Source organism: Anguilla anguilla, chromosome 1 (genome assembly GCF_013347855.1).
Source record: "Anguilla anguilla isolate fAngAng1 chromosome 1, fAngAng1.pri, whole genome shotgun sequence".
NCBI lineage: Eukaryota > Metazoa > Chordata > Actinopteri > Anguilliformes > Anguillidae > Anguilla > Anguilla anguilla.
Window position 1 is genome coordinate 547,658 of NC_049201.1, and position 12,636 is coordinate 560,293.

The 12,636-nt window shown below is 46.2% G+C and overlaps 1 long non-coding RNA gene across 1 annotated transcript; it reads left to right on the top strand.

Moving 5' to 3' along the window:
- Positions 1 to 79: 79 nt before the first annotated feature.
- On the top strand, positions 80 to 11,628 carry LOC118223867. Its single transcript, XR_004764514.1, has 3 exons — positions 80 to 251; positions 671 to 742; positions 10,878 to 11,628. It is a non-coding gene; the product is annotated as an uncharacterized LOC118223867 (long non-coding RNA).
- Positions 11,629 to 12,636: the final 1,008 nt, after the last annotated feature.

Sequence of the window (12,636 nt, forward strand, 5' to 3'; positions counted from 1 at the left end):
CGTTTAAAAGCCCACCAACGCCTACGTGTGGAAAGTAGGTGTGGTCTACTGACACAGACTACGCCCCGTTGGCTATGTGGTCTCGGCCCTTTGAAAACCTAGCCTAGCTATCTTCCTAAAAACAAGGTGACTCATCTCCTCAATACAATAACCAAATTTTATGACGTAATGGCGCACCCCATTAATTCACCTTTTATTTTTGGAAGGCCAAGCAAACTTCGCTTTTGACTTCCCTGGACTATGGCTTCGGGGTATGTTTTTATCTGAGCCCACTGCTAGCCCTACTCAATTATTTAGACTAGTAGCCTAATTCATGGTTTAAGTTTGTTTATGTATTCATTTTGTAACTAATTACTATTTGCAGTTTAAATGCATTTTGAAGTAAGTATCAGCTATTTTAGCAATACAAAGTAAAAAACTTTGGAAAAGATTATTCTGAGCAGTAGGCGTACCCTAGGCTGTAGGCCTATGAGGGTGTTCGCAATGGTACGTTTCCGAGAAGGCTAATCTTAATATTCAGGTTAATGCCCCCTGCTTTAAAAGTGGAAGGATGAAAGATTCTACAACTCTAGTCTCGGCAATCCTTGCCTTTGAACTCAGTTGTATATTAGCAAATATGGCTAATCTTTTGTTGACCAAAATACACAAGTGACAAATCTCGTGTTTACAGGGGGGCCATTATGCAGCGGCGATTGCCGCACCTTTGTGTTCCTGTCCTCGCGGAGGTGTGGACAAGCGCGAGGTGAGACGTGAATCGCGTTAATGGGCCCTTCGGTCTCAACGTGCGATTAGTTCTTCCTCTGGGTGGAATTGAAAAATAAATCCGGATTCGCAGCGAACCGCGAATTCTGAGGTCACGACAATAGAGTCAGTTCTCCTCTCCAAGGTTTTCAGAAAATTAAAGCATTTTCACTCGGGGACTAATATTCTGGTCAACTGTATGTCAGTGATCATAGTTTCATGCATGCATGCATTTTTGTTTTGATGTTATATGAATAAAGCGAGAGATAAAACGTAGCCTAAGATTAACAAAAATATAAGAATTTCAAAAATACAGTAGTTTAAGTTTATGTTCCACACTTTTATGTGGTTATTACCCTGCTTGAAAATCTTTATTTAATTTTTTGAAAATGTTATAGATCAGAAGTACACTATCTCGGATAAAATCTACATTATTAAATTATTATATTGGGTTGAGTTTCCCTTACTGAAGTATTACATATTAAAGTTAATTTTAAAAAAATATACTCAAGTACATATACTCTTACAGTTTATTTTTAAGTACATTTTAACTACTTTGTAAAACTAAATTGGCCAATTTCATGTGTACTAAAAGCAGTTCTAACTATACTTTAAGTATGCCATTTATGAAGTACTTTTAAAAGTTGTGTCCTAAATTGATAAGACTTTAAATTCTTTAATTTACTTTAGTTTAATTCTTTAGTTTACTTCTGGAAAGTGAAATGAAATTGCACTTTAAGTACACTACCTGGGATTTAGTTCAGAAAAAGTGTACTTTTACATTTTGATTAACCTTTTAATAACTTTTGTTAAATTCTGTTTGTAAGGATTTTTAATACTTCTTCATTTGCAATGAATTTTCTCAGTCTTGGGCTATTTTGTGCAGTAGATCTGCTAACACCCCCCATCATAACACCCCTGTGTTTATTAAGAAAAAATAATTACGTATTTTATTACAGTAATAAATTACCTTTGGCCTGGGAATTTGATCTGAACCTTCATCTTGTTTGCTGTACTGTGCTGTTGAAACAGGACAGAACTGTCCAGCTGTCATGAAAGATATCATGAAAACAATATTTGTTTTGGGCCTGTTTATTGATTGACTTTTTGCTCAGTTCTGGAATGGTTTCGGGACAGGTTTAGAGTGTTTTGGCAAAGCTTTGAGGGCTGTACTTGCTTTAGAGACCCCCCAGCCCCCTACCCCCCCCCCCCCCCCCCCCCCAACCCGAGAAAGCCTCACGCCAGCTGCGTACAGGAAGTCCAATCTCTCTGCACCTTGCTTTAACACTTACACAACTTTCTCCATTTACACATCTATTAAACCCATCAGCTAATAATAATAATAATAATAAGAAGAAGAAGAAGAAGAAGAAGAAGAATGTTCTGAATTCCATATTGATTATGTGTTTATTGTGTTGTGGAAATTATTTCAGTTTTTGGGGTGATGCAGATGTTCAGTTGTCTCAAGTTTGGCCAAGCCTATGGACAGGATAGTATTAGACTCATCTGTGCTGTAGAGTTAGACTCAGCTGTGCCTCTTAAAAAGGGTAGAGTTGGACTCAGCTGTGCTGTAGAGTTAGACTCAGCTGTGCCTCTTAAAAAGGGTAGAGTTAGACTCAGCTGTGCTGTAGAGTTAGACTGAGCTGTGCCTCTTAAAAAGGGTAGAGTTGGACTCAGCTGTGCTGTAGAGTTAGACTGAGCTGTGCCTCTTAAAAAGGGTAGAGTTAGACTCAGCTGTGCCTCTTAAAAAGGGTAGAGTTAGACTCAGCTGTGCTGTAGAGTTAGACTCAGCTGTGCCTCTTAAAAAGGGTGGAGTTGGACTCAGCTGTGCTGTAGAGTTAGACTCAGCTGTGTCTCTTAAAAAGGGTGGAGTTGGACTCAGTTGTGCTGTAGAGTTAGACTCAGCTGTGCCTCTTAAAAAGGGTGGAGTTGGACTCAGTTGTGCTGTAGAGTTAGACTCGTACAGGACACAGTGCAGAATCGCATGCGTGTGAGCTGAGCTCCGCGTCAGGGCAGGGAAGGGTTACCTCTGCGGTCTGCCTCAGCAGTGGAGCGCTCTCACCGGGGTGTGAAATATTACAGGGCTCTGCTGTTTCACAAAGGGGCCGTTAGAGATGCTACATATTTTCCAGAAGAGCACTGTGGCCTAAATAAGCAAACAGGAGGAGGGGGTGAGTCAGGCCTGAGACACACCGAGCAAACACCCGTCACCGCGAGGAAGAGGAGCGAGAGGAAGAGCTGCTTCATCATTACTGCTTTTGGGGTGGGGTGGGGGGGGGTGGGGCTGTATGATGGATTTTAAGTCTTCACAAATCGAGGAGGTGGGCTTACTTTACTCCCGTCGCCATGGAGATTATGGAATGTGCAAGCAGGTATTTTCTGGAAATGGCCGACTTGTCCGCTGTTTTTGGGACAGGACTCTGAGTGTGTGTGAGAGATGAGCAGGAAAGAGCTGGGTTTCTATTGGTGCAGCTCTGTTGTATGTTAATGTTTGTTTGTTGGGCTGAAACGCTGCAGAATGGGGGGGGGGGGGGGGGGGCGGGACCCTGAGGCCACTGAAGCTGATTAAGACACCTCCAGCGAAACCGCAGCTGTGACCCCCCCCCCACCATATCCCCCCCTCCACCACCCCATCGCCATCCCCCCAACCCCCATGGTATTGATGTGGATTGAATCACAGGTATGTCTCTCACTTCGCGTTACCATTTCAAGTTCAGGAAATCCTAGTGCCCCCCCCCCTGCTTCATTTGGGAAAAGAGGGGTTAGCCTTGAGATCGGCGGTGGAAGGGTGGGGGCCCAGCGGAGGCCTTCAGACCAGGGCTTTGAGTAGAATGGGCAGCCTGTTCTGGTGCACCTTTCCTGGGGAGAACTCAGCCGGCCCCCCTGCTGATCTGCGGGCTAACCCAGTATCAGCTGTTTCACTGGCCTGGCTCCAGGATTCCTCTGATTCCTGTAGACCCCATCCAGCTGTGCTTTGAGATGTTTATTAGATTTTTTTACATTTACTGCACGTTTTTAACTGATGGTTTATCATTGTACTGTGCCTATACTTCAAAACTGTATTATAAAATTTCCCCCCTATTTTAAGTAAATTTGAAATGAAGGACATTTAAATTTAGCTTTACAACTTTATTAATCTCTCTGAACCCGTCCTGAGCAGCTCTGTGTCCTGATGCTCAGTGCTTACACCACACTCAGATCAGATCAGGTATAAATCTCTATGAGACTCTCACCTGCCACAGGTATGATATGCAAATGTTCGCAAAGACCAGCATTACATTACAGGCATTTAGCAGACGCTCTTATTTAGAGCGACTTACATTGTATTCAATTATACAGCTGGATAGGGTTAGGGTTAGGGCCACTAGAGCTGTCGTGTTTGCTCTCGAACCCACTTCCTGTCGCTCATCACAGGTGTGAGGTGTGGGAGGGAGGGGCGTGGCACTTGTGTTTATAGCGCCTTTCAGGTTGTGTTTATGTTGGGTCTCCGTGGCAAAGTTATGAATCACAGGTGTGCAGCTTTCAGTTGCTTTCAGCTCATTTTTCACTGGCAACTTACAAAATGATCATTTCTGAAAAGTGTGTGGGCTCTGCAGGTATAAACTCAGGTGTGTGCAGGTGTAAACTCAGGTGTGTGGGCTCTGCAGGTATAAACTCAGGTGTGTGGGCTGTGCAGGTGTAACCTCAGGTGTGTGGGGCTGTGCAGGTATAAACTCAGGTGTGTACAGGTGTAAACTCAAGTGTGTGGTCTGTGCAGGTGTAAACTCAGGTGTGTGGTCTGTGCAGGTGTAAACTCAGGTGTGTGGGCTGTGCAGGTGTAAACTCAGGTGTGTGGGCTCTGCAGGTATAAACTCAGGTGTGTGGGCTGTGCAGGTGTAAACTCAGGTGTGTGGGGCTGTGCAGGTATAAACTCAGGTGTGTGGGGGCTGTGCAGGTGTAAACTCAGGTGTGTGGGCTCTGCAGGTATAAACTCAGGTGTGTGGGCTGTGCAGGTGTAAACTCAGGTGTGTGGGGCTGTGCAGGTATAAACTCAGGTGTGTGGGGGCTGTGCAGGTATAAACTCAGGTGTGTGGGCTCTGCAGGTATAAACTCAGGTGTGTGGGCTGTGCAGGTGTAAACTCAGGTGTGTGGGGCTGTGCAGGTATAAACTCAGGTGTGTGGGGCTCTGCAGGTATAAACTCAGGTGTGTGGGCTGTGCAGGTGTAAACTCAGGTGTGTGGGCTGTGCAGGTATAAACTCAGGTGTGTGGGCTCTGCAGGTATAAACTCAGGTGTGTGGGGCTCTGCAGGTATAAACTCAGGTGTGTGGGCTGTGCAGGTGTAAACTCAAGTGTGTGGGCTGTGCAGGTGTAAACTCAGGTGTGTGGGCTGTGCAGGTGTAAACTCAGGTGTGTGGGCTGTGCAGGTATAAACTCAGGTGTGTGCAGGTGTAAACTCAGGTGTGTGGGCTGTGCAGGTATAAACTCAGGTGTGTGGGCTGTGCAGGTGTAAACTCAGGTGTGTGGGGGCTGTGCAGGTGTAAACTCAAGTGTGTGGGCTGTGCAGGTGTAAACTCAGGTGTGTGGGCTGTGCAGGTATAAACTCAGGTGTGTGGGCTGTGCAGGTATAAACTCAGGTGTGTGGGGCTATGCAGGTATAAACTCAGGTGTGTGGGCTGTGCAGGTATAAACTCAGGTGTGTGGGGCTATGCAGGTATAAACTCAGGTGTGTGGGCTGTGCAGGTATAAACTCAGGTGTGTGGGGCTATGCAGGTATAAACTCAGGTGTGTGGGCTGTGCAGGTATAAACTCAGGTGTGTGGGGCTCTGCAGGTATAAACTCAGGTGTGTGGGCTGTGCAGGTGTAAACTCAAGTGTGGGCTGTGCAGGTGTAAACTCAGGTGTGTGGGCTGTGCAGGTATAAACTCAGGTGTGTGCAGGTGTAAACTCAGGTGTGTGGGCTGTGCAGGTATAAACTCAGGTGTGTGGGCTGTGCAGGTGTAAACTCAGGTGTGTGGGGGCTGTGCAGGTGTAAACTCAAGTGTGTGGGCTGTGCAGGTGTAAACTCAGGTGTGTGGGCTGTGCAGGTATAAACTCAGGTGTGTGAGCTGTGCAGGTGTAAACTCAGGTGTGTGGGGGTGTACAGGTGTAAACTCAAGTGTGTGGGCTGTGCAGGTATAAACTCAGGTGTGTGGGGCTATGCAGGTATAAACTCAGGTGTGTGGGCTGTGCAGGTATAAACTCAGGTGTGTGGGCTGTGCAGGTATAAACTCAGGTGTGTGAGCTGTGCAGGTGTAAACTCAGGTGTGTGGGCTGTGCAGGTATAAACTCAGGTGTGTGGGGCTATGCAGGTATAAACTCAGGTGTGTGGGCTGTGCAGGTATAAACTCAGGTGTGTGGGGCTATGCAGGTATAAACTCAGGTGTGTGGGCTGTGCAGGTATAAACTCAGGTGTGTGGGCTGTGCAGGTATAAACTCAGGTGTGTGGGGGCTGTGCAGGTATAAACTCAGGTGTGTGGGGGTGTACAGGTGTAAACTCAGGTGTGTGGGCTGTGCAGGTATAAACTCAGGTGTGTGGGGGCTGTGCAGGTATAAACTCAGGTGTGTGGGGTTGTGTAGAGCAAGCAAGTGGCATATGGGAGACTTGCAAAACTCCAGCAATGTTCTCACTGTCACCATGACAACTGGAGTAACCGCCCTGACCATGAGAGAATCCTGGAACCTGTCTACCAATCATCCACCAATCAAACAGTTAATCACAGCAGGTGTGTGTCAGATATGTTTCAGTTCTCTGTAGCAGTGACTCATGTGACATGTTTCTCTCTCCCTCTCCCTTTCTACCTCCTTCCCTCTCCTGCTGTGTGTCCCTCACCCCTCCTCTCTCTCGCTCTCTCTGTCTCTCTCTCTGGGTGCATGTGTGATAGATTTGTGTTGATGGGGGTGGATTTGTGCAGCTGAGGTCAGTAGACACCAGAGTGTGAGAAAACAGAGTGACAGACCAGTCTGTGCTCCCAGCTGAGCAACCAACAACACAGACACTCTCATACACACACACACACACACACACACACACACACTCAAACACGATCATACCAAGCCACCCAATTTGGTCAATTACAGCCTCATAGGTTATTCATTAAAGGTCATGTACAACAGTACAGGTGATTAATTAAATGTTAATCATTTAATTAATTAAATGTTTTTCTTTTTTCAGAAAAAGTCTGTCATGTGCGTCTGCGCACTTTTCAGGAAATGTGTGTGTGAGCATCCTCTTCTGCCAGCCAATCAAAGTCCAGCACCACTGCCCCAGGTGCACAAACAATAAAATGCTGCCACAGATCAAAGCCTCCCATTAGAGCACAATAAACCCTCCACAGCCAGCATATGGAGCTACCAACGTCCACACACTACCCCCTAAAGGCCATGGTGGTACTGCATGTGTGATAAAATAAATATGCACGTGTGCATCTGTATAGCAAAAATAGGATCTTTCCTATTCAGAAATGACGAGTTCAGTCGGGTCCTGTGAGATGATATCCGGCTGTTCGGCCTAGAGCCCAGAGCTGCTGCTTTCTCAATTTTCTGATGCTTGGACGCCCTCTTGTGGCTAAGAATGATAATGTCCACGACAACTGTTTGCGTTCTGTACAAAAAAAACATGAGTTGTGCCTTAATTTGGAAGAAATTGTTTTGTTTTTTTTGTTTGTTTTTTTTGAGTGCTTGGCAAGTACAGAGCTGGTGACCAACCAGGGGGTTTACTGAGCTGTGTTAACTCGCTGTTCTATTCTGGGATTGATTTTTTGTTTTGTAATATTTACAGGTTTTATCAGGCAGATATAATTTTTTCAACAGTAAATAGGCTTTTATTTAACACTGTTTATGGTTCTGAGCTCAGTGGGTCCCTTTGCTCATTTAAAATAACATCACACCACTCCAGCAGTGCGCTCCTATTGGGACACTCTCAGACGAACACTGCCCTCTGCAGGACTTTACTGTTACTAAGTCAAAGCTTTCGTTTCCCATATTGACACGATGCACAATTACAGAACTAAAGCAGAAGAGCAGCTTTGGCTTCTAACAAGCAAACACACATACACACACACACACTCACACGCGCGCACACAGACACACGCATGCACACGCACACAGGATTGACTATAAATATGTAGGGTTTATAACTACTGAAAATAGCATACTGAATTGTAGGATACGGAATGGAATTAGTAGCAATGTGCGGACGGCTGAAAGCAGTAATATTCGCTGTGTGTTTGAGCAGTTGAGCGTTTGTGCGTTTGAGTATTTGTGCTTTTGGGCGTTTGTGCATTTGAACGTGTGTGCGTCTGAGAGTTTGTGTGTTTGAGCGTTTGTGCGTCTGAGCGTTTGAGCGTCTGAGCATTTGTGCGCAGGGCCGGCGCTAGGATTTTGGATTTTGGGAGATCTGTCCGACCCGGGGGGGAGAGCTGTTGGATTTCGTCGGGGGGGGGGGGGGGGGGGGGCGGCGGCGTTGTGTTCGATTCTGTCGAGGGTGGGGGGTGGTTCGCTTGTTAAAATCCTTCTTACATTACATTGTTATGAAATGTTCGGTTGCCATTCCGTTTAAAATTTATACCGCTAGTTCCGCGATAAGGGATGAATAACGTAACTGCGAAAATAACGTTATTTACCTTAGATAAACATTGGATCGCGTGCCCAACCCCTCATGGTCGTGTGGCCCCCCTAGCGATTGTCGCCCTAAACAACCGAATAGACCATTTATGCCACGGACCGGCCCTGTTTGAGCGTCTGTGTGTTTGAGTGTTGAGTGTGCGTCTATGGTTTGTGCGTCTGAGCGTTTGTGCGTTGTGTCAGTCACTGTGCCTCTAAGATAAAGATACTCATCTCATAGGAGATCAGAAGCTATGCGCGTGCTTGCATACAGGATAATAACTCAATAAACTCCTGTTAATTCTGACCCATTGGGCCGAATGTGTGTATTAGATTATTTTCACCAGATGAACCTCCCATTCCTCCAAGTGCTGAATCATGGGAACTCATTATTACACTGCTTCTGCTAAAAAAAATGATAGCTTCAATATGTTGGCAGGGCTATGATCCAGAGTTAAAGGGAAGGGGAACATAATATTGTTTTGTTGCTTGTTATCATATCACATTATATAAGGCAGGCTGGAGTCACACAACGCTGGGGGGGGGGGGGGTAAATAAGAGGCGGTATATTATGGCTGCGTGCGCTGTTATGAAATGGCTGTGAGGACATTTCAATTTATCTTCAGCGCGTGAGAAATGCAAACTGGCCCTCGCATCTGAACACAAAAGCAGGGAGAGCATGAATATCAATGAGCAGGCCTGCGTGGAGGAGCAAGCTGCTATATTTTATTCATGAGAATTTCATTATAAACGTTGGGGTGCGCTGTATAAACACATGCACACCAGCTCTGCTCACACCAGCTCTGCACACACCAGCTCTGCGCAGCTCTGCTCACACCAGCTCTGCACACACCAGCTCTGCGCAGCTCTGCTCACACCAGCTCTGCGCAGCTCTGCTCACACCAGCTCTGCACACACCAGCTCTGCACACACCAGCTCTGCTCACACCAGCTCTGCACACACCAGCTCTGCTCACACCAGCTCTGCACACACCAGCTCTGTGCACACCAGCTCTGCGCAGCTCTGCTCACACCAGCTCTGTGCACACCAGCTCTGCGCAGCTCTGCTCACACCAGCTCTGCACACACCAGCTCTGCTCACACCAGCTCTGCGCACACAGGGCAGAATGGCCGTATTCATGGACTGAAGTGTGTATAATTAATGAAGTGGGGAAAACGCGCTGCGAGCGGGCCCGGGTTCTGGGGAGCCATCAGAACCATGCGGCAGAACACAGCGCTAAAAAGAACCGCGACCGTGCAAGAACCTGGGGTGTGCCAGGATCCCCTAAAGATAGGAAAATGTTTCCACTGCCTCAGCAGTTTGGGGTGACGCTCAGGGCCCAGACTTAGGGGAACAGTCTCTCCTGTGATCTGGGTGGTTATTTGGGTTAAATGGTGTCCCAGGCTGGTTTAGTGCATATTAGTGTTTTGTGTATATTCGGTCCAATGTATATTGTAGCCTTGAAAAGATTGATGTTCAGACCCAACAGTTATTACCCAGAGTGCCTGGCCAGGAGTGATGTCACAGAGCTTGCCCTGTTTGGGACAGTGCACAGTGTCACTTCTGTTCATGCAAAGATCATCAAACATCAAATAATGATCTGAATACCTCTGAGAGACTGGCACTCTGAACACCTCAGAGAGACTGGCACACTGAACACCTCTGAGAGACTGGCACACTGAACACCTCTGAGAGACTGGCACACTGAACACCTCTGAGAGACTGGCACACTGAACACCTCAGAGAGACTGGCACTCTGAACACCTCAGAGAGACTGGCACACTGAACACCTCTGAGAGACTGGCACTCTGAACACCTCAGAGAGACTGGCACTCAGAGAGACTGGCACTCTGAACACCTCTGAGAGACTGGCACTCTGAGAGACTGGCACACTGAACACCTCTGAGAGACTGGCACTCAGAGAGACTGGCACTCTGAACACCTCAGAAAGACTGGCACTCTGAGGGACTGGCACTGAACACCTCTGAGAGACTGGCACACTGAACACGTCTGAGAGACTGTCACTGAACACCTCAGAGAGACTGGCACTCTGAAGGACTGGCACTGAACACCTCTGAGAGACTGGCACTCTGAGGGACTGGCACTGAACACCTCTGAGAGACTGGCACTCTGAAACTGCGCCATCCCAGATGGTTACATTGGCACATTTCCAAAGCCCTTTACAAAGTCCTTATTGGCAAACTTCCGTCTATCACTGCAGACTTTTTAACTGCTCCATCCATCGAAGTTCATCCTCAGACTAATGATCAAATGCTTTTTACTGCATCTTGACACAGTTCAGAGTTTGGTAAAATGGCTTTTCCTTAATACACCCCATTTAGCTTGAACCATCTGCAAGAAATTACCAGAGTGCTGTGTTCTTTAAAAAGTGAAAAAATTCACTTTTTTTAACATAATACTGGTGTGAGTCAACTTCATTTCTTTTAATATTGTATGTGGTAGTGTTTATTTGCGCTGTTTTAATGTGTCTTTTAATGTTTGCTTGTCTGTGGCAGGGATTCTCTGAAGAAGAGAGAAAGAGACATCGATCTCAGCAGAGCCTCCCCGCAAAGAGACATCGATCTCAGCAGAGCCTCTCTGCAAAACTAAGGCTAGAATAAAAATCTATAAACAAAATAAAGCCTATCCCTTTAAGAATCCCGGGCTGACGGTTGAGGAACAGGAAGTGACGCGACTTCCAGGTAAACGAGAAGAACAGGTGTGTCTGTACTGGCGGGGCAAGAGTTCTGAGAGTCTGTTTAAATACTTCCATGGCAGCAAAGTTTCCAGTTTGGCGTTTAAAGGCCAAAATAAATCACAAGTAAAAAAAAATTGAAATCGCGTGTTGGAAACAAAACAGTTTCATATGTTCACAGTGTATGGAAAACGGAAAATGCGCATATTCTGGAATGTAAATAAAATAACCGGAGCTGCCGTACTACAGACTTCCCGACCGATTTCGGTGGGATTTCACTGGAACTCGGTGCTTAGCTGAAGTTCAAACCTCACGTTAAAACCTCACTGAGTCCACAGAACTACATGTCAACTGGAACAGCTATCCAAACATGTATTACACGTAGAAAGAAGGATTCAACTGATATTGCAGTTTCAACATACTGCTTTTCAACCTTCCTGCAATATGAAAGCAGAGGGTGGAGATGTAATGAAGAGCCTGCATTCTGTGTAAGACCCTGCAGGGTTGATTGAACTGTTTTGGGCCTGTTTGGTTTGTTTGTGTGGCTTTCTGTTCAGCGCATAAACATACCATTTTCACACTGAATAAATATTATATAGATTGAGAAAAATGTTCTAATGTCAGTAATGTTTATTGAATGATTGGGGAATATTAGCTTGGTTCATCCACACTTCCCAAGAGCAGATTAACTGATTGCAGGGATATGGTTGTTTAATTCTGGACGCATTTAAAATGGCTCTGTTTTCAGTGTAAGTGGTGATGTTAATGCAGTCCGCAGCCGCGCTGCAGTCTGTGCTTACTGCTGATCGCGTTTCCCTACTCCAGCGCAGTGCTGCTGCATGAGGCGCGTATAGCATGCGACCAAACTGCGGCTTCACCCCAAACCACACGTGTGAGCGCGCGCGCGTGTGAGTGTGTGACGGTTTGGAGAGGGTGAGCCTCATGGGTAGGACACAGGTAATCCGGGGAGAATCAGGTGGAAGAGCATAGTTGTCTGAGTTGTAATCACACATGCGAGCTGTTATTCACGGGCATGGAAAGTGTGTGTTACCTACTGTTTATGTGCTGGAGCATAAACACAAGGGTTAGCAATTTTATCGGTTAAACAGACTGCTACAGTTATTTCAAAACTTCTATCGCCCCGGCATGTTTTAATATTTCACTGCAGGAAGGTGTTAACTGTGTCTCAAGCATGTGACTTTATGATGACGTTGCCTTTTTTCCCACGAGGTGGCAGTGGTGAGCAGTATTTATCTATTTTAACTTTTTTTGCCGTCTGCTCGTTGACATTCGTTTTCCGCGGCCCTCCCTCATCGTGCGCATTTCTAATTACGCAGATAAAAGAGCCGCAGTTTGCTGGAGCTTTTATTGGTCACCCTCACCAGATACCCCGCGATAGGAGCGCTCGTTTCGCTTGCACGGCGTTTTCCCAATTAAAAACAGGCTGCTTAATTAATTAAAAGGCTGCGAAATAAACCAAATCCAAAATAGACGCCATCCTCGCTTAGTGGCGCTCTCCTTTCTTTCATGATATTGTTCGTTTCCGTTAAACCGATAATACTGTTAGGCGATGCGGCTGA